A 19,733-nucleotide genomic window follows, 5' to 3' on the forward strand; every position below is an offset into this window, starting at 1 on the left:
TCAATTTTTAAAATTAAATTTGTCATTATAATGTTGATGATATTACAACGTAAAATATACAGCTACAGTTTTAACTTGTAACAATTGTAAACAAAACAAGAAACATCTTATTGATGTTTTTATTGTGCTTTATACACTTCAACGCAACAGATTTTTGTTGTTCTAAGTTTGGGTCATCTTATGAAAAAATAGATACGATGGCGTACATTTTGTTGTCTTTTAACGAATAATAAACATCTAAGCTAAACATTGTTCTTTTTCAAGATAAACATGTTTTAACATCTCGTGATGTCATCTTCAGTATTAGTGACAGTATTATGTATATGATACAACATATATGGTAGTAATGTGATACAGTGATAGTTTATTTAGTAGATTATATACAGTAAGATATTGACATGAATTAATGATAAATGTGTTTACAAGTTCTTCTCTAATTTAAAATTTTTAAATCTTAGGTTTTTAAGTTTTTCTTACTTTACAAAAGCGGAGGGATAACTAAGGACAGAGTAATAAAATTAGGGCAACATCTCGAGCAGGTGCAACTCTCAACCTTCGGTCTCCGGCTTACACTGATCTGCTTTTGAGTTCTCCCAAAGCTCTCCTCGGTTTGCATAAGTCTTTGTAAAAACATGAAACATCTTTTGTTTCTTAATTGCATGATCATGTTACATTGAGGCTTCATTTGACAAAATTTAAGGCTTTGGTTGCGTTTACTCTATATACCAGATTTGCTCATCAAGATATCTTCATTTGATTTCAAGAGGTAACAGTTTGGAGTAAATGCTTATTAAGTTGATAGATTTTAGTCAATTTAATTGTGTTTTTTTTTGCATTTAACGATATCACTGACTTTTTATACATAGAAAATTTAACCTGCAACGATAGCAGTTCTATACAGTAAACAGGGCCTTATTTTAGTTCACTAATATAAACTTCGATGTTTAAAACGGGCGTAAAAATTTTGTTCGAAGACGTTAGAGGACTAATTATTGTACGTTTGAAAGGTCATATGCACCTCAAGCCAATAAAACTAAAAAATTTTATCGTGACGTCAATTTCAGAAGTTTTAAAGTATTTAAATTCGTATGTGTTTAATTTAACGTCAGCAAAGTCGCTTTAACTTTATAGAGAGGAAATTTAGCATTTTGTATTTACTGACGAACAGGCGAAGTAAGAAATATATGGAAAAAATTAACAGGTCTTGTTAAAACCTTCGTAATGTGAAGAATTTTACAATTCGCGACTAAAAAGGTGAAATTTAGAGTGGGAAATATGTTCAGAAAGGATGTCCATGACGTCTGTACAGTATTGGTTAAATAAGGAGGTTACACCATAAATGGAATTATAAAAATTTATTAAAAGAACATTGTATAACATGTATGAACATTTATGTTGGACTATGAAGACTGACAACATTCTACAAAGATAAAAAGAGGCAAGTGCAAAAGAGGAGAATGGAAGAATATGGTTTTATACTTCGTAATTAGAGTTGACAAGTTTTAAATTTAGTTTGCATGAGTATGAGGTTATTATGAAGGATCACCGTGGTCTATTTTTACAATTTGAAAATAAATAAAAAATCATCTTTAAACTAGGATTTTGTGATTAATTTAACCTAGTGCAGAGAAGCCTATACCTCATCAAAGGAGCCTTTGTTAAAATGTATTATATGTTTTAATACATGAAGTACAACAACTCAATGTTCCTCTTTCTAGTTTGTTATTTGCATTTTTATTTGAGGGAGAAACTTTTCCTTCTTGTTTCAATGTAATAAACCATATTTAATCATTTGTACTTTGCTTGAAGTTTTCTCTTATGCCAAAGAAGACAAATACCTCCAAAGTTTGAACGCTTCTACCAAGGTATTTATATAAACAACTAATATTTGAAATACCATCGATCAATTTTCTATAAAAGCGATTGTGTTAAGTAGCGTAGTCAGTTCTCAAGTTTAGTCACGCTATGAAAATTTTGGAACTTTATGATCATTTATTTCTTTGAAAACCTTTTGTTTTCATTGAGAATCTTTCACTGATCATCAGAAAGTTTAATAAAATCAATTGTGTTTTTTTAATGTACACCGTGAATGTTTAACGACATCAAAACTCAATGTTCTAAAGCTATTCATCCGACATCACTATTTACTTAATAAAAACTTAAACAGAGAATATTGTTATAGTTCATAGCTCGACAAAATAATGCAATCATCGACATTCATTCATTGTCATTGATAACTCGTAGCAAAATTCTTTCATTTTCCTTATTTTAGTCGTACAGTTTGTGTAAATTTTTTGTGAACTCTTCGAGAGTGTAGCTTTTAATGAATTCTTTGCATAGCCATAGTTTATGGCTAGTTTTGAAAGTAAAACTGAGTTGATATTACTTTAATTACCTTGTTGAATTTTTGTTGTAAATTTTTCATGTGAGGTTCAAAATTTTGCTAAAACCAATTGTTTTGTGCATATGAACACCTTCACTGCCCCATTCATATAAATACAAAAACAAATAGTTCACCTTAGATAATAAACTCAAAAGAACATATAAAGTGTGAATGGACTATTAAACAGACAGTTGTAACATTTTGAAAGATCCAAAACATTCTTTGATAATTTTCTTTCCTCCACATATGTATAGTCTTGTAGTAACAATGGAAGTATTAAATTTCCGTAGGATATTTAGCTGTATTTAAGAAGTTGATATTGTCATATTTTTGTAATGTACCAGAATCAAGAAATATAAAATTTCATGATGCCTATTTTGTATTATTTTCTGATCAAAATAGTGCAAGCTGATTGATGAAGGGTAAGTATACTTGCTAGTAAAATATTTTTTTATGTAAAATTCTTTGTGGCATATCATTTCTTTCCCTGTTAGTACAATACAAACAGTAGAGCAAATTGATATGTATATGGTTTCAAGTTCTATTCCATTGATGTAGACATAGTTTTAAACTTATGTCATAAGTAATAAATCACTGGAAAATACTAAAAGACATGAATACAAACACAAATCTGTATTTTACTGTACATATTATCAATGCATTATTTGATCATGAAGTGCATTTGAAAACATTTTCTTGTCTGCATTCTCAGATATTCAAACTCCAAATATATAGTTTATTTATCTGTTCTAATTTGTCATGTAAAATTTTAAATTTTAAAGATGACATTCATATCAGTAGCCACTGGTCTGTACTAATTTGGTTGTAATAAAGTGAATGATTTAAACCTGGGAGTATCGTTACATGTTTGTAGATGTAGATTGTTCAGATTTGTGCAGTCATGAGAAAGATTGTTGTTGTTGATGTTAATTGATGTTTTGTAATTCTTAGTGGTAGTCATCTCCAGAATAAAGTGAGGAGTAAAAGTCAGGTTTTCCATATTTGTTGTCAGGTTCATACGTCATCATATATTGTGTGTACAGGAAATTTGTCTGTTTGTGAATGTCAATTGTGTATTGTCATCATGGATTAGTCCAAAGTAATGTTTTTAGTTGCTCATTTTTTTCAGGTTATTGCTGCCACCCTGGGGCGTGCACATAATCATGACATAACTGGACCCAGTCCTTCTGGCCTAACTATATAGAGGTGCAATCTCGATTTGTTTCTGTCTGTCAGTTTATTTTTTTTCCTTGGGGGGGGGGGAGAGAATTTTTACAGAATGAGCTTACAATCACAACAAAGTAGAACCTTTTGAAATATTTGAGATATTTTGTACTTATTTCTACTTTTATTTAAGGTTTGAGAAATTGGCGATAAACTGTCGACATGATTACGATTCTTTACAAAGTTCTTTCAAACATGGTAATCCTCCTCCACGTTATCATTATGAAAACAGAACATTTCATAACGTCAGGTGATTATTATCTTACTGTGTTTATTTTAATCTTTAAAAAACATTGAGTGAATGTATTTTCTTATTTCTTTTATTTTGAGTGGATTTTGAATAAATTTCGAACTAGAAGTAGCGTTTTACATTCTGCTCTTAATGTCAATTGAGATTTCATAATTTGGCGTAATTTCTTTCAGTGTTGGACACTGTGGGGTGGAGTTAGGATAAATAGAGTTTTGATAATACTTAAGATGAGGGATTTGTTAGGGTGAGGAAGAAGGAAAAGAGTCATGGTGATGGTGTGTAACCCTTTTTCACCTATCTAAACCCTGTGTAACCCTTTCTTACCTATGTATTTAAACCCTACAGTACCGACCTCGAGTAACATGACTTGACTCGCGAGTATCGAATGGCGAGTCAATTGCGAGTCACTCTCGAGTGTGAGAAGTTTGCGAGTGAATGAACTAACTCGCAAAAATTTTTTTCTCCAGTATTTGAAATTGACAAACATAATCTTAAGTGTAGTGACAAGCAAAATCACACCATCTCATTCATTTTTGTCGACGTGAAGTCAATGAAATTGTTTCAGAAACCAATCTCATATTTGAAACATTTCTACTGGCAAGTGAATCGCAAAAGTTCTAGCCATTTACTATACACGTGGTCTTATATCGTTCTTGCTATTAAATGTCTATGGCCTTTATATCAATAGCGACTACATCCAAAACTCCAGGTCAACGAAGTTCTTTCAGAACCGAATTCAAAAGATTATACGTACACTCATCGCATAGCTACATTTCTTAAATATTTGGCTTTAAAGAATAATTAAATAATTTTTTAATGCATTCTTTCCTAAGATTATATATGTCCATAATCTAAGACTGTTAGAAGAAAATGTTTGAGCGCTATTTCGATTTACTCATTGATTGCCTGACATTTACATTACATTTCTCTATGGTCTCTACCGCTTTACGAATAACGTTTGTGCCATGAAAAATGTGAAGTTACTAAAATGCTTTTGTAAAAGAATTCAAAAGATTTTAACGTCATTAGGTCCCGAGATATTGCTTCAAATGAATAGTCGTTTTGTTCCCACGTTGTTGCATGTCAATGTCACTCCACGTGACTTCCTTGTGAGAGATGAATTCTAGATAGAGATATATAGCAAGCGCACGATATATAGTACGAAACCGATGTATAATTGAACTCAAAAATCTGGCATTAAAAACTATTACACATGTTTCATAAAAAGATATAAAACCGTTGCCTTCAAAATGTTCAACGAATCTTACTTGTCACTACACTAAAGATTATGTTTGTCAATTTCAAATACTGGAGAAAGAAATTTTTGCGAGTTATTTCGATTCACTTATTTACTCGCAAACTTCTCAAACTCGAGAGTGACTCGCAACTGCATCGAGAGTGACGAGTTGCGATTGAGCGAGTCACTCGCCATTCGACACTCGCTAGTCATGTCATGTTACTCGAGTCAAGTCATGTTACTTTTTGTAACCCTTTATCACCTATCTAAACCTTGTGCAACCCTTTCTCACCTATCTAAACCCTATGCAACTCTTTCTTATCTACTTAAACCATCAACACCCCAAGATTAAGTTCACAAATAATAATGTTCTAACATTTCGTTAGAGTGACTATATTCGAAGACTGACTACGCTACTGTATGTAAAGTTTGTTTTGTTTTCAACCTGACAGATTGAATACAGATTTGGGTGACCAGGATTGTGATTTAAGAATCGTCAAATGCATCAATATTTCACTTCCTTCAGGTAAATATGTCTTTTCTTCATTATTGTTGAATTGGATTAAAATCTTTCTGCTTAGGATTTAGGATAAAATATAATGGATTAATAAGGTGTCTAGAGGATTAATAAGTGTCAGGTCAAGCAATGAATGTTTGATCTGATACATACATCTATAAACCTTAAAAATCAATCTTTAAAAAATTTCAATATACTTCAAGGTTACAACAAAGACGATATGAAAGTGAATGTGTCCTATGAATTTCCCTTTCTAAACGTAAGTTGGTTTATGTTTCATTTAAGAAATAAAAGATGTTTACTCTGTTTACACAGGGTTATGCAAACCAAGTAGACCTTTGAGAGCAGATCAGTGCAAGCCTGAGACCAAAGGTCGAGAGTTGCAGAAGCTCGAGAGTTTTCACAAACGTCTCCTAGGTTTGCATAAGCCAGTGCAAACACGAAAAACATCTTTTATTTCTTTTATAAAATAACAATAACGCGAAAAAGACAAACATTTTACTTTTTCCTCAAAAATGATCAGTTTGCAAATTCGTTTTGATTGATTTGATTGGTTGAGCTCAGATGTGTTTTGCACAGGTTAATGCAAACACAGCTCTAGACCAATCAGCGCACGTGTTTCATTGTGTTTATTTTATAAAAAAATCACATTAACACTACAATGATTCACCAACATGACTGTGAATTGACATCTTTGTATGATTAGACGCAACGCAAGAGCGTGCAATTGTGACAAACAATGGAAGCATTGTTAACAATTTTGTTAGACAATAAAATCATTGTTCAAGCAGTTGTTCTCATTACCGTTGAACAAATTCTATGTTTTGCAAACGACAGATTTTGCTCATGTAACAAACACTTTCTCACTTTTTCTTAAATCAATGTTATTTGTCTACACTAAATTTTAAAATCACTCAACTTTAGGATCAACCTCAAACTGGCTTCACGGAAACCATCAAACACAACATTAATCTTGGTAAGTTTTATTCGAAATGAATGACATCATACAGCATTGGATCCCTGCATGATCTTGTAATGAGGGGTGAGTGGGGACTGGGGAGGAGTTGCTTTACTATGGACCATTGAACTAAAATACGTGGAACGCTACCTCAAGCAAATAATTGAAGCCATATCTTACCCCAGACACGCGAGATTTTACCCCAGACACGCGTGTTTGGTGTTTCGAGATTCTCTCGCGGAGTAATAATTGATTGACTACACACGCGTGTCTGGGGTAAAGTCTCGCGTGTCTGGGGTAAAATCACGGCTTGAAAAAATTATTAGGGTTTTGTATTACAGGTAGCGTTCCATGTATTTTAGTTCAATGCTATGGACAGAATGGTCGTCTTACTTTAGTACTCATGTCGTCATTAATATCATATGTTGTGGTTATTGGAGTGGCATTGGGGGCTGGGGATGAGTATTTTTACAAGGGACAAAATGGTCGTTTTACTTCAGTTCTCGAGACGTCAATAATATCCAATGTTGTGGTTGTAAGCTTTTTTGATATGCTAGAACTTTCCCACCTCATTAAATTCATTATTCTACATCCATGATCAATTACGCTGTTTTTTCGTATAGAATTTGATCAAAAGTTTAAGATATCTATCGACAGAAAAAACCGATCGTTGGCGAGAATATTTCGACGACAAAGTGTGAAATTTGAAATAAAATACAACAGGTTTGTCGTACGTGAGATGGATGTTTCATTGTTTTACATTATGTGAAATATTTTTTATCGTCAGTAAATGTTCAAACCATTCAGAGGATTTCTGAAAGGTGACAAGACGCTGGCTCAAGCTTCTCTTAAGTTATCACCGTTTGATAAAAGATGTGAAATTCACGAATGTCTTAATGTAAGTAATGTGTGGTATTTTTTTGAACTTTATAAATTAATAATTGCAGAAACTGTGTTTAAATCATTGAACTATATATAACTGGACGGCCACCCACCCGCTAAAATTTGAAGACAACATTTCGGTAAGCTAAAATGCCGAACTATACGCGTATAGTATAAGCTTTGTACAAATATAGGCATGTGTACCCAATGTAGCATTTGACACTTCACCATCTTCTTAATGTCTGCCACGTGATCTGTAAAGGCAGAAAAAGGACTAGAACTAGTTTTCCATTTTGACCTCCATTATTTAATAAACACATCATACGTAATGTCACTTAAAATACATGTTATCTCGATTCAAAATTTACGTACTTAAGAACGATTGCTGTCGTAAGTGGACTTAATTACAATTGCAGCTTATGCATCCCAAGAAAGTTCGCAAGGTGATTGGTGGAAAGATTGAAGTCAAATTACGTATTCGTGAACCTCTGACAGATAAAGATGTTGAAATCTTGACGAAAAATTGTTGGTCATAGATGCATTTGTAGCACCAACAAATAGAGTGAGTATATAAAGTTAAGTTGTGTATAAATATATAGTTTTCACAGGGTTGTGTTTGTTGCATTGAACTAAAATACATAGAACGTTACCTGAAGCAAATAACTGAAGCCAAATCTTACACCCAGACACGCGAGATTACACCCAGACACGCGTGTGTAGCGTTTTGAGATTCTGAAAATTGATTCACTACACACGCGTGTCTGGGTGTAAAATTTAGCTTCAAGAATTTATTAGACTTTTCTATTACTGGTAGCGTTCCAGATGTATTTTAGTTCAATGGTTTATAGCACGAAACCATGATTACGTTAGACTGAATAGTGGATTTTTAAAACTTATTAAAATGTTATACGTACTGTATGCAACAATGAAACTGTCTTATATTGAAATGGACGTTTTAGTTTATCTATAAAACATTTGAAGTACACGAGCTATACTATAGATAAATATATATTCTGGATACAGAAACTCAAGGACATTTTTTCCTTTCCATATAACTGAGTCACATGTCTCCTCATTCTATCCCCTCCTTCGTATTTCGTTAAATATTCACCGTTGCGTATTGGCTGTTATAAAATAGTTTGCAATTGGTTGTCTTTCTTAATTTTTTAGCCAATCAGTGCTTCGTCAACAAGTAAGGTATAAATCCTTTGATATGTATAATATATGGATAGCGCACCATGTATAAAATATAGGAAAATTGAAGCCGGAAGTGTGTGCATTTGCTTATGACCTTCGTGGGGGGGCTGTAGGACACACTTTCCTGTACTTTTGTTGTAGAAAATCACAGTTTTCGCGTTTTTATTCCTTTTACAAAGCATTGATTGAAGCAAAATTTTTATCAATTGTACAGGAAGACCGATAGAGAATTTCAACCCCTTGAGTTATGTTTTCTCGGCTTGTACAAGCTTATACATCCCATTTTCAGTAGCTATGTATGAACACGAATCAGATCTGATTTTTTCACTAGAAATATCACTTCATGTTTTTTAAATGTTCAAGATCAACAAAAGCGATAGGAAACATATAAAGCTCATGAAAGCAGAAAATGATCACATCGTCAATATATATTTAAAGAAATGTGGGGCATACACTCTGCACAACTTCACGTTAAATTTTTAACAATGAATACTATCCATATATTATACATATCAATGTATCAATCAGTTAATGGCAAAAGTTTTCTATCTTCCTTTTTCTTTGAAAGATCTGCGTCTTTCTGTGTTAATAATTTACTATTTTAAACTCGGATTGTTTCTAAAATGATTCAAAATGTTTTCTTTTACAGCTTAAAAATCCAGAAAATGGCAGAAAAGCAAAGAATTCAAACCAGTAAGTGCATTAATTATCTTTTATTTTAGGCAATATATGATACCAAGTTATCACTGAAATAATCTAAATTTTTTAGGAATAAACTAAAATTTTTAATACAACGTTAAATTATAAAGTAAACTATAATATAACTAAACATAATTTTCCTTCTCACATTTCTGTTTAGATCTAAAGTTTGTACGATTGAATAAAGATGCTCTTTAAAATTAATATATTTCACTAATATGAACAAAGTGTAAAAATCTTCTAATTTAGACTTTTTATATTTTGATATTTATTACGATATTTATTTCGTGTCATTTCAACATTAACTCTCATAAATGAAATTGTCGAATATTTATCTGGATTATTTCCTTGTAACTAATTTAAAATCCACTACATAAATAACTCGTGATTTTGTAATATGCTCTAAAGTAGTAAAGACAGTCTAAGATCTAGTTCAAACGTCGAACTTTACATGAGCCGAACGTATTTAAAACAAAAAATAATGAGAAAGCTCATCTCATTTTCTTTTGTCTTTAAGGCGTTTGGTTCATGTAAAGTTCGACCTTTGAAACAGACCTTAAGTTCATTATACTTTTAGTAATATTATTCGTTTTATAGAATGTGAATCATCGTTCGTTGTATTAAAAGGAATTTATTGTCGCCTCGATTATAAATGAATTCACAGACAATTTCATTTAAAGTTGACATTTACTATATTGAAAAAGTTGTAAATATCATGCTTAAATGTATAAATACACTTTCAGTGTTTAAATGTTGACGTTATCGAGTCATTATACAACAGAAGAAATATATTTTGTGTCTTTTTGTACTTAAATTCTGTTTGCTCTAAGGTTGAGTGCATATGTGAAAGACAGAGAAAGGTTTTTTAAACATAAATTGTACAGAAAATGACACTATTCAGTTTTGAAACTTTACCTGTAAAAAAATTCAGCAGTTGACACAAGAACAGTAGTAGTAATTGCAACTTCATGTACTGCAACCTCAGAAACAAATACAACAGCAGGTAGACATAAAGGTGGAGATGAACGACTTTTAAAAGAGTTGTAATTTAATAAGAGACGACATGAACGACATTTCAAAAAATGCAGTCAAATGTTGTTAATTTATGTAATCAATGACCGGCAGTTAATGCAGCCAATATATTCAATGCAATCGATTGCATGAAATGGATGTAATTGATTACATATTGTTAATGTAGTACAAATAAAGCTCATGTAATCATTAACAACATTTGTGTCTCTGACATTGGCATGTAAATTTTCAAACAAATGTTTCAATGGTTTTTAAAATTAAAAAATTGTTATAGCTACGTATTAATGATAAAATAATGCACTACAAAACTTTACACGTAAGTAGCACGTTAATTTAGAAATACAAATTTCCCAAAAAAATAATGGTATGATAATTGAACATTTTTAATGTAAGCAGGGGGGACTGACCTATAACATCACAGGGAAATTTTCCTGTGCACATGTCACTTATATGTTTTTTGCACCCCCCCCCCTTTTTCAAGAAAATTGATAAAGAAAACAATGGTAAGCCTATTGAAGTAAAACAGAGGAAAGATAATATTTTTGCAATGGTGAAATGCGAAAACAATCAAATGTGCCCTTACATCTACATTAAAGATATTTAAAATTGTTTAAATATTAGCAGCTAATGGTCATTTTTGTTACTTCTAGTAAAGTATATTTTACCTCAAAGCATTATGTTCAACTGTGCAAGAGGGTGATTTTGACCAGCCTAGTACTTGTAACATGATGTAATTCTTAAAAAACTTAATGTGCAAAATCTTTTTTGTCATTTTATTAGTCATCTAGTTTATTTGAGTTTTCACAGTAACTTGGTACAACTGACTTGCTGTATTGAGATAAACATTAATTTATACTGAATGGTAAATTTTGTCACATGACATTTTCATGTGACCGTTGTAGTAGTATCATTTATGTATCAAGTTAATAATTAATTACGTTGACCATGTGCATGCAAATGGAGCTTCTGTAAATCCATTCTGTGAAATAAACTTATATTTGGATTCTTGCCTACCTCCATCATCATGAGTTCAACAAGCTGTCAATAATTTACACTCAAAATAACAGTAAATGCACTTTCCACACCTCCCCCCTCCGTACAAATAACTACTTGCCACAAAACATCACCCTTTTTTTAGTTTTCTCCATGAGTCATGAACAGGCAAGTCTCCTCCTGATTCTAAAATAAATGGAAGTGTGAAACTATTGTCAAGTAAACATAAATGATCACAGGGAAAGGTTTACTGGGGGTTGCAGAGATGAGGGTGTACACACATCCTACCCTTAGTTAGATGGTGTGCAAGAGGGAAGTTAGTTTCCCTATAAAATGTTACTATACAATGTAGTTGTGACTTGCATTTGATGGAGCTGACTTCCAAAAAAATATCAACCAATCATGGCTAGCCTATGTCAGGGGTCCATTCTTGTTGTACGGGTCTATGCAAATTGCAATATTAAAAGAAACTTGCTCCTGCACACAACATATGTCGCATCTGTTTAAGCAATTGCATAAATTATACTGCTTCATTCTGGCTCACAGGAGTGGCCTCCAACTTTGTTCTGATATCATCTTTATAAAATTTTTATCATTTTTGATTGAAAAAACTTGACAAAACAAAATACAAACAAAATATAAAAAAGATAAACTCTGCAAAGCTGGAAATAACTTATTTTACAATTGCTTTTTAAATTATGTGTTTGCAAATTAAAATCACAAAAATAATAAATTTTGAATAAAACAATTTAATTTATGCAACAGCTTAAAGGAATGTGACATATGCAGTGTAATCTTTTCTTCATTTTACATAGATCCTTACATGAAGTGTACGTCTATGGCATAGGTTAAATCATGGCATAAGAGTGAGAAAGTTTAAGATAGTCTAACGTGGCAGGGCAACCTCTACCAAGTTGCCACTAAAATCTTATCTAAACTAGAGCACAGGTCCACTACAAAATCATCTTGGTTTCATTTCTATGTCAAGTAATTATAAAAGATCATAGTTTAATATTAACCATAAAATGTGTGATTGATGTTGTCTTCAAATAAGCTTCTCTCTGTAACATTGGCTGTCTAAATCTAAAAATTTGACATAATCTCACAGCTTATCATTTGCTTAACCAGCAGAAATATAATAACCACAATCTTCAACAACACTCTTTATGGTTTAAATAGTGCACACATACAACAGGATTTTACCTTAAAGGAACCATTTGAGTTCTTCATATATGAAGGTAGAAAAATATTTAGCAGTACAAGAGCCAATGTGATCAATGTTTCACAGAAGAACATATGATTGAATTCAATGTTGTTGACCGCTCAGACTTCTAACAATCTTGGTAATAACGTATTTTATGTTAATATAGATATATATGTATAAAAAAATCAGGATTACCTACACCAAAAAATGGAGTCAACTATGGTGGCCCATCCCATTGTTTCCAAAGCATTTTTAAGACATGTTTCTAATATTGCTTAAAAATTTATGTTTAAATTTTTTATGTTTTTTATTTATATTCAAAATTATAATTTTTTTTGCCATGTTAAAATTATGTCTTAAAAATTGCTATGGTAACAATGAGCCACTATACTACGGAGATATTTCAACTTTCTTCTAATATTTGTAATTAACTTACAAAAATCGCAACAGAAAAAGTTATCCAACCATGTATCAAAACCATATGTCGTATACCCATAATTTTCAAGGAGTTTTATCCAGTCAATTATCTATAAATTTTGATAAATTTTCGTAGATTCTTTTCAAGTGAAGATTCATTATGCCGACCGGTGTTTTGTACCTACTACAGTCTGACTATAGAAGTAATGTTTGGTTGGTGACTTAAGTCAGGAAACTTTGACAAAAAATTGGTAATTTTGATCGATGTTTGGATACCTATTTTCTATTCAAATAATTTTTCAGAATCATATTGGTAATTTATTGTAAAATTCTCGGTAAAATATGTAAATCAGGCGACAAGGAAGTGAATCAGAATGATCTCGTGACGAGCCCATCCTTACATTTGAATACAACACGTCTACACTACAATGCAACGAAAGGCATAAATGAAGAAATATTTCATTATAAAACTGTGAATTTACGTTGTGGAACGAAGAAATGAGTGCTGAAATGTAGAAATAGTCGTTTTGGGTCATATTTGGTGAGTAAAATTCTATAAAACATTGATTTTAAAACATTGTTTAGCTACTCTTTATATTGTATCACAGATTTTACTAACGTTTTGTATTTAAACTTTGATAAAAGTTTTTCAGTTGGCCGTTGATTTGTTTAATTTTAAAATTTTGTAACTTATTTTTGTACCATTATTTTTCTTCGTTTTTAGTTTGAAGTTCAAATAAAGGTTTCACGATTAAAACCAAAGATTCGATCTCCATTAAAAATAAGTCAGAGTATTTACAGCATTATATTCTAAATAAATTTCTTTTTTGAAAATGTCTTCACCACCTGATAAACTGAAGATTGAGGCAAACGGATCTCGTTTAAGTAAACTTTAGATAAATAAAGAAACCCAAGCCTTAAAAACAACATTGCAATTAAATTTTAACAATTTATCATCAAGTTTGATGAATGAACTTAATGATTCTTTTACAATGAACAAATTGACTTTACTAAAAAAGAAAAAAGTCATCAATGAAATGCAATGGGATCTTCTTTATCCATCAACTGGTTAACCTGACATTAAAAACTTTGATATTTCGTTATTGACTGTCTTGTTACATAGGATGCTGAATTTTTCTTTATAAACTGTAACTGACACTAGTGCCAGTCCTCGAGAATCAAAACAATATTGTTGTTAATGTAAACTTACAAACGCGTATTCTATTAGTACTTCTAACTCTTTATCGAAAATTTATGAATCATTGCGATCTGGATATAAATGGGGACAATTGGTAATGATACTTTACTTATATTCTGTTGTTTTGTTTATTGTTTGTTCATTTCCCATCAAATTCTAAGTACATTTTCTGTATGTATCTAGTTGACATCTACTATCAATAATACCAAAGTTTGCGTGCGGGTGCCAGAACTTTTATGCTGCAGGAGTTATACTAACTATACTTGTCTATAGAAATATGGGAATACATGAAAATTTATGTAGAAGGGGGAACATGTCCAATTTTGCATCACCTTCCTTCTTTGCCGACGCCACTTTTGACTAAACTCTGTGTGTGTTATTTTGAAAGTAAAGAAATTAGCAAAATAAGTCGAATCTATTTTTTTTGAAATGGTATTCATCCTCCAAAGTGAGCTTTTAAAGTTGTAGTTTTGACCATATTAGTTTAGTTTTATAGTTTACTTTATTACATCTTTTACTGTTGTATCTACAGTGTCTTTTATTGATCATAAGTAATTGTAATTGCGTGCAGTTGATGTTTGATATGTATTCATAATTTACAATGGTTTATTCAATATGAAAGGTTTTTTATACTATGAACTGACTTATGCAAGAAAATACATGTATGGAATTTTTGATTAATGAAGTGAAAAAATCCATTCACAGTTTCGAAAATCTTGTCTTAATCATTGATATTCAAATCCTGTCTTAGATAGGTGATCATCTATTCCAAAGTTAAAATTTGCGAAACTTTATAACGTTCAACAGCAGTCCTTTGGAGTTTTACTAATCTTAATGTTAAATATGCACTGTGCTTGAGGTTCTTGTTTATGTATTTCTATTTCTATAACAATTGCTTTTAGTCAGTGATATATACTTAGTTATAGAATAATACTGTTTGTTGAAGGAGATTCTGACTCACTCTTCATCTTCGTTCGTTATTTAAATGTATTTATGTAACAAAACTCATATGGATAAAAAGTTTATGTTTCAATAATGTATGAATTATGATCACCATTTTAAACTGATATGTGTGTAGTCGCGTTTTTTATATTGAATCTCTCATCTTTTGTTACTTACGTAACATGTAAACAACTAAAGCAAGCATAATTTTGTCCACACGATCGTCGTATATGAAGTCTTATTTTTAAAACAAAGGTAATTTTACGTAAGTTAACCGAGATTTTGTATTTACATTTCTAATTTAGCAAATTTGATACGGAAGCATTGCGTAGTATGAAGTATGACTATAAACAAATCAATGTTTATTTCCATTCCAAATGAAAATCGTTTGAATGATTCTATAAGTGACTTTTAAAGCTATATTTAATACCACGACTAGAAAGTAGATTTCATTTTGTGTTTCAAGTTATCCACTATAAAAATTGCGGCTCTTACACGAAGAAATGGTTTGATAATAAATAATTCTGAGTCAGTGATGTGCTTGACATTCACAGTTTCCACGTCATAATATGACAGTTCTTTTTAAATATAATTAAACTTAAGTAAACAGTACAATGTACAAATGTAAAGTAAAGATTAGGTTCCAGGGGTCAAAATGAACTCATGATAACGTATATATTTCATCATCAAGCATTATTTTTTAATATAAGTACACTTTAGTAAACAATACATTATATAAATGTAAAGTAAAGATTATGTTTAAGTGGTCAAAATGAACGCCAGATAACGTCATGTTTCATCATCATTCATTTTGCCCGTAATTTATTCTTAGATGAATTTTGATTCAGCTTTTACACCGAGAAACTGAAATCAAGATTCTTGTTTTGTTTTCCAACGTGTCTAACTGTTTTAGTTACTTGAATTAAATCGTGTAACAACACAAAGTCGAGAAATTATCACTGCCTGTCAGGCCAGACCCTCAGTGAGGTAATATGCAAGGGGGCATTTTGCCTTGGGCCAGTAATATAATAGGTGCCGGCGCCACCCCATTTGGACACATGAATATTGCAAAATTGAAGTTTATAGAAAAAGTAATGAATGATTTGTTTATTAATTGTACTTTTCTTACGTTATCTCATCATGCAGAAGACATTCATCAATTGTTAAGTTTTTACAAATTCTCGTAGCATCTTCAAACGGAATCACGCTTTAAAGTGGTACTATGACGAAAATTTTGCCTCTCGTTTTTTTTTCATAGATTAATAGTGTATGTTAAAAAATCTCTTCTGGCGAAATTTTAGCGCAATGTATTTCATGCTGCTCGAGTTACGTAGCGATAAAACTTGAACTTTAAGAGCCTCCATTAAAATGCGCCATATTTGAATTTTCAAGAAGGAAGGTGCTTGTGACGTCATAGTCTTAACTCGCGGCTGTTTACAATATAACACTATATACAAATAGAGATTTAAAAGGTTGTATAACTCAATTTTTTAACATGCCTTCAACACGCTGTGTCGTGCAAGATTGCAGTAATAAGTCTGATAGAAGTACAGGCATTTCATTACATAAAAGCCCAAACGGCGAGTCTTTGAGAAGAATTTGGGTTAAATTTGTTCAGACGAAGCGCGCAAACTTTAATCCGAGTTCGCGCAAAATTCGATTTATGATTTGTTCGAATCACATCTCGGATGATTGTTTTGAGCGTTTATTCCATTTGGGTGGTATGACTAGACGGCTCAAACCTGGTGCCGTACCTACTATTTGGAAGAAACCACAAACACCAACAACGTCAAGAGAGCGGCGTCAGGTTAGCACAAGTTGCAATTATTATATACTTACACATATTGCAGATGATAAATTTTCACAATTTGAGAGAACCAATAATACATCCAGGCAAACTTTCAATATATAATATACATTTATACTAAGGTTTTAAAGGAAATACAAAATGAAGTGTCTGTATCATGCGATGACCTTTGGTCTTTAAACCTAACGAAGCTGCTTGAAGAACAAATTCGTTCAGGCAAACTTCGTTAAAGCCAGGGTGATCCAAAATGCATTTCCTTTCATCGATTTCGAACTGATACATTTTACCACGGCATTGCTCTATTTCCATGCAGCATCGGCACTCTTGAGGGTTGACAACAAGATCCAACGAACAATGGCCACATTCACACCTTTAATGTTGGCCAAATTGTATGTTTCCATAAAGTTATCATAGCTAACGGCAGACGATTCAGATCAAAGTAACACTCTAAGAATGACATCTTACCATGAAGTAACATCAACACGGGCATCAAAACGATATTGCAGCATGTCTTCAACCCGCCGTTCTTCTGCGACTGTAGCTTCGTACTCAGCAATTTCATCGGGCGAAGCAAGCGGTTCAATATTATCGAAAAATGGCAAAATTTCCGAATTAGATTCGTTCAAATTTGCCGTCACAAATTCCGATGAAGAAATCGATGCGTTTGTCTCGATCAAAGACTCAGAGAGCGAGCTAGATCTCGATGAATTTGACATTTTTTTGCTCTATTTATGTTTTTCTTTGTATACTTTCCAATGTGCGCTTCTCTCCGTGTTAAGACTATGACGTCACTGACCTTTGCTGATTGCAAATATTCAAAATGGCCGATTTTAATGGCGGACATGAAAATTAGACATTTCAAATGTTCATAACTCCCTCGTTATATTATTATTTTTGCTTAATTTTACGAAAGCAATAATTGATATGTGTTTAAACTATTGAATGCTAAAATCGATGATTTTTTAACGTTAAGTTTTCGTCATAGTACCACTTTAAGTGTTATCAATATGAGCAGGCATGTGGCTAGGATGTAAAATTTGGGGGATTAACAACATTTTTTTGGGGGGGGGGAGAGCAGTTGTAGACGTCAAGTTAAACTGTATTATAACAATAATATAATCTATCACTATTTAGTTTTTGTGGGTAGCCGCTGGGCATGGGCGGCTAACCACTATGCCATACTGAAAAAGTGTCTGAGTGAGGCAATGAGGCAGGTAGTGTTTGTTCGTCGTGATATCACAAGCAAAAACAAGCATCATCACAAGCAAAAACGAGCCCGCGGTTACAAGCGCTAAACTGCAGTCTAGCAAAAATTTAAATTGGAACAAAATCATCAGCAATATAGTCCTATCAAAATGTTAATAAGCAAATATGCATACAACACAGCAAACCAGTTTGATATATCCTGTTAAAAGAACGACGTATCTCTTCACCACACGATTGTTAGACAAATAAGATATATTATTTATTAACTAGGAGTTGCTATCGCAAGGTATATGCTGCCTCCCGCGTTGAGTAGGCGAAAATACATCATTTTTAGTTAAATCAAGATATGATCTTCGCACTTTGCTGGACAATTTAAGCAATCGTCTCAGGACCTGAAAAAATCAGGTGACTCAACGGGATTCGAACCCATGACCTCTGCGGTGCCGGTGCAGTGCTCTGACCAACTGAGCTATGAAGTCGCACAGTAGTGAGCAGGTCAATTTTGTTGGGCTTATGATTTCTCGTGAAAGGAATGTCGTATGAATGTTTTATGAAGTGCGGTATTTAAAATTAAAGTCCAGCAAAGTGCGAAGATCATATCTTGATTTAATTTCAAACACCGCACTGCATTACTAGGCAGTGAACACAATTTTTATCGAGAGAAAGAAATGAAGCACACAAGTCTTTATAAATGACTTGTAGTACTATTTTTAATTTATTTTAACTTTTGTGAACATTTTGTACATTTTAAATTATACCTTTTTTCACAAACTCATTCCTCATTTCTAGAATAAAAAATGGTTTCGTCACCTAAAAAATTAAAGATTGAGGAAAATGGATCTCGTTGTGCTCATTTTGTACATTGCAAATTGATGCTTTTTGCACAAACTCGTTCTTCATTTCTAGCTTGAAAAATGGCTTCACCACCTCAAAAACTGAAGTTTGAGGCAAACGGATTTCGTTTAAGTAAACTTTTAATCAATAAAGGAACTCAAGCCTTAAAAACAACATTGCAAATAATTATAAGTCTTCAATCATCAAACTTAAAAGATAAACTTAATGATCCTTCTATAAAAAGTAAATTGACATCACTAAAATTCAAAGTCATCAGCAAGGAGCAATGGGACCTTCTTTACCCGTCAACTGGCTCACCTGACATTGAAAACTTTGATATTTCATTATTGACTGTCTTATTGCGTAACATATGTGGTCTAACAGCGCCACATGGTGGATGGAATAATCTTCCTTTCTCTTCAGATTCTTCAATCTCAGCAAATATTGCAAGAATAAAGTTTTATCGAAACAAAGTGTACGGTCACGTAGCCACAACTAGTGTAGATGACAGTGAGTTTGAGTATTTGTGGCAGGAAATTTCAAAAGCGTTGGTTGGTCTGGGTATTCAACAAACTGAAATAGATGAATTGAAGGAAGTTCATCTCAGTCCTGATGAAACAAATTATATTGAAATGTTAAAAAACTGGTGTACTGTTGCTGAGAAAACTAAAGAAGATGTGGAAGATATAAAAAATGATGTAGCTAAAATTACACAAGAGATGGCAACAAAAGCTGTTGTAGCTGAAATTACAC

General features: G+C 32.3%; 2 long non-coding RNA genes across 4 annotated transcripts; one reads left to right on the forward strand and one right to left on the reverse strand.

Moving 5' to 3' along the window:
• The first annotated feature begins 1,716 nt into the window (after nt 1-1,716).
• Nucleotides 1,717-10,098, forward strand: LOC124451368. Of its 3 annotated transcripts, XR_006950422.1 has the most exons (10): nt 1,718-1,865; nt 3,513-3,589; nt 3,741-3,857; nt 6,536-6,587; nt 7,193-7,292; nt 7,377-7,591; nt 7,868-8,013; nt 8,622-8,648; nt 9,298-9,341; nt 9,945-10,098. It is a non-coding gene; the product is annotated as an uncharacterized LOC124451368 (long non-coding RNA). The 3 variants fall into 3 exon arrangements; XR_006950423.1 differs by lacking the exon at nt 3,513-3,589 and having other exon boundaries at nt 1,717-1,865; XR_006950424.1 differs by lacking the exons at nt 1,718-1,865; nt 3,513-3,589; nt 3,741-3,857; nt 6,536-6,587 and adding an exon at nt 7,075-7,104.
• A 1,033-nt stretch (nt 10,099-11,131) lies between these two features.
• LOC124451374 lies at nt 11,132-13,126 on the reverse strand. The gene is made up of 3 exons (XR_006950430.1): nt 13,013-13,126; nt 12,392-12,455; nt 11,132-11,558 (listed from the first exon to the last, which is right to left on the reverse strand). It is a non-coding gene; the product is annotated as an uncharacterized LOC124451374 (long non-coding RNA).
• Between the last annotated feature and the right edge of the window lie 6,607 nt (nt 13,127-19,733).

Source organism: Xenia sp. Carnegie-2017, unplaced genomic scaffold (genome assembly GCF_021976095.1).
Source record: "Xenia sp. Carnegie-2017 unplaced genomic scaffold, XeniaSp_v1 HiC_scaffold_24, whole genome shotgun sequence".
NCBI lineage: Eukaryota > Metazoa > Cnidaria > Anthozoa > Malacalcyonacea > Xeniidae > Xenia > Xenia sp. Carnegie-2017.